The sequence below is a fragment of the Melospiza melodia genome, chromosome 17 (genome assembly GCF_035770615.1).
Source record: "Melospiza melodia melodia isolate bMelMel2 chromosome 17, bMelMel2.pri, whole genome shotgun sequence".
Classification (NCBI taxonomy): Eukaryota; Metazoa; Chordata; class Aves; order Passeriformes; family Passerellidae; genus Melospiza; species Melospiza melodia.
Window position 1 is genome coordinate 16135650 of NC_086210.1, and position 2500 is coordinate 16138149.

Here is a 2500-nt window from a genome sequence, read left to right on the forward strand (position 1 = left end):
CCGCCGCCCGGGACACCAGGTCTACCCCGCCGCCCGGGATACCAGGTCTACCCCGGGCCGCGGGACACCAAGTCTACCCCGCCGCCCGGGACACCAGGTCTACCCCGCCGCCCGGGACACCAGGTCTACCCCGGGGCCGGCGGGACACCAGGTCTACCCCGTGGCCGGGGACACCAGGTCTACCCCGGATGCGGCGGGACACCAGGTCTACCCCGTGGCCGGGGACACCAGGTCTACCCCGGATGCGGCGGGACACCAGGTCTACCCCGTGGCCGGGGACACCAGGTCTACCCCGGAGCCCGGGACACCAGGTCTACCCCGGATCCGGCGGGACACCAGGTCTACCCCGTGGCCGGGGACACCAGGTCTACCCCGGGGCCGGCGGGACACCAGGTCTACCCCGTGGCCGGGGACACCAGGTCTACCCCGGATCCGGCGGGACACCAGGTCTACCCCGTGGCCGGGGACACCAGGTCTACCCCGGGGCCGGCGGGACACCAGGTCTACCCCGGGGCCGGGGACACCAGGTCTACCCCGGAGCCCGGGACACCAGGTCTACCCCGGATCCGGCGGGACACCAGGTCTACCCCGTGGCCGGGGACACCAGGTCTACCCCGGAGCCCGGGACACCAGGTCTACCCCGGATCCGGCGGGACACCAGGTCTACCCCGTGGCCGGGGACACCAGGTCTACCCCGGATGCGGCGGGACACCAGGTCTACCCCGTGGCCGGGGACACCAGGTCTACCCCGGAGCCCGGGACACCAGGTCTACCCCGGATCCGGCGGGACACCAGGTCTACCCCGTGGCCGGGGACACCAGGTCTACCCCGGGGCCGGCGGGACACCAGGTCTACCCCGTGGCCGGGGACACCAGGTCTACCCCGGATCCGGCGGGACACCAGGTCTACCCCGTGGCCGGGGACACCAGGTCTACCCTGGGTCCGGCGGGACACCAGGTCTACCCCGTGGCCGGGGACACCAGGTCTACCCCGGAGCCCGGGACACCAGGTCTACCCCGGATCCGGCGGGACACCAGGTCTACCCCGTGGCCGGGGACACCAGGTCTACCCCGTGGCCGGGGACACCAGGTCTACCCCGGGTCCGGCGGGACACCAGGTCTACCCCGTGGCCGGGGACACCAGGTCTACCCCGGAGCCCGGGACACCAGGTCTACCCCGGATGCGGCGGGACACCAGGTCTACCCCGGATCCGGCGGGACTTAGTCGTATTTCGGCCGGTGCTGGGTAGACCTGTTGTCCCGGCCGGCTGCGGAAGTTCACCAAGGGGTCGCTGTTGCCGGCTGCCTCCGGCTGCCTCATCGTAAGAGGCGGCCTGCGGTGGCGCCTTTTCCCGGTCGAGCTCCATCAGTCCCCTTGGAGGCTTGGGCGCCTTCGGACTCATCTGTCCGTATTATGGGAGCGAGGTGACGGGCCGCATCCCCACAGGTTGGTTTCATGCCGTGCCTGTGTTTAAGGCGGAAGGGAGCGACCGTGCTGGTGCGGTCGGCAGGGCAGAGGAGGTGCCGCCTAGCCGGGACGAGTCTGTCTGTGGCTTTGTCCCGGCTCCCGTCTTTCCCGGAAAAGCTTGGCACAGCGAGGCCGAGAGAGAAGGGCTGCCGGAGAACCGGGGGCGATCTCCCCACGAGGCCGAGAGAGAAGGGCTGCCGGAGAACCGGGGGCGATCTCCCCGCGAGGCCGAGAGAGAAGGGCTGCCGGAGAACCGGGGGCGATCTCCCCGCGAGGCCGAGAGAGAAGGGCTGCCGGAGAACCGGGGGCGATCTCCCCGCGAGGCCGAGAGAGAAGGGCTGCCGGAGAACCGGGGGCGATCTCCCCGCGAGGCCGAGAGAGAAGGGCTGCCGGAGAACCGGGGGCGATCTCCCCGCGAGGCCGAGAGAGAAGGGCTGCCGGAGAACCGGGGGCGATCTCCCCGCGAGGCCGAGAGAGAAGGGCTGCCGGAGAACCGGGGGCGATCTCCCCGCGAGGCCGAGAGAGAAGGGCTGCCGGAGAACCGGGGGCGATCTCCCCGCGAGGCCGAGAGAGAAGGGCTGCCGGAGAACCGGGGGGCGATCTCCCCGCGAGGCCGAGAGAGAAGGGCTGCCGGAGAACCGGGGGGCGATCTCCCCGCGAGGCCGAGAGAGAAGGGCTGCCGGAGAACCGGGGGGCGATCTCCCCGCGAGGCCGAGAGAGAAGGGCTGCCGGAGAACCGGGGGCGATCTCCCCGCGAGGCCGAGAGAGAAGGGCTGCCGGAGAACCGGGGGCGATCTCCCCGCGAGGCCGAGAGAGAAGGGCTGCCGGAGAACCGGGGGCGATCTCCCCGCGAGGGCGAGAGAGAAGGGCTGCCGGAGAACCGGGGGGCGATCTCCCCGCGAGGCCGAGGGAGAAGGGCTGCCGAAAGACGATCCGAGAGGGAAGCCGCTTGGCGTCCGAGGCAAGGCGGAGAGAGAAGCTGCGAGCTTTCCCGCGCCGGCCCGGCTTCTGCCGGCCGATTCGCAAGGGGGGG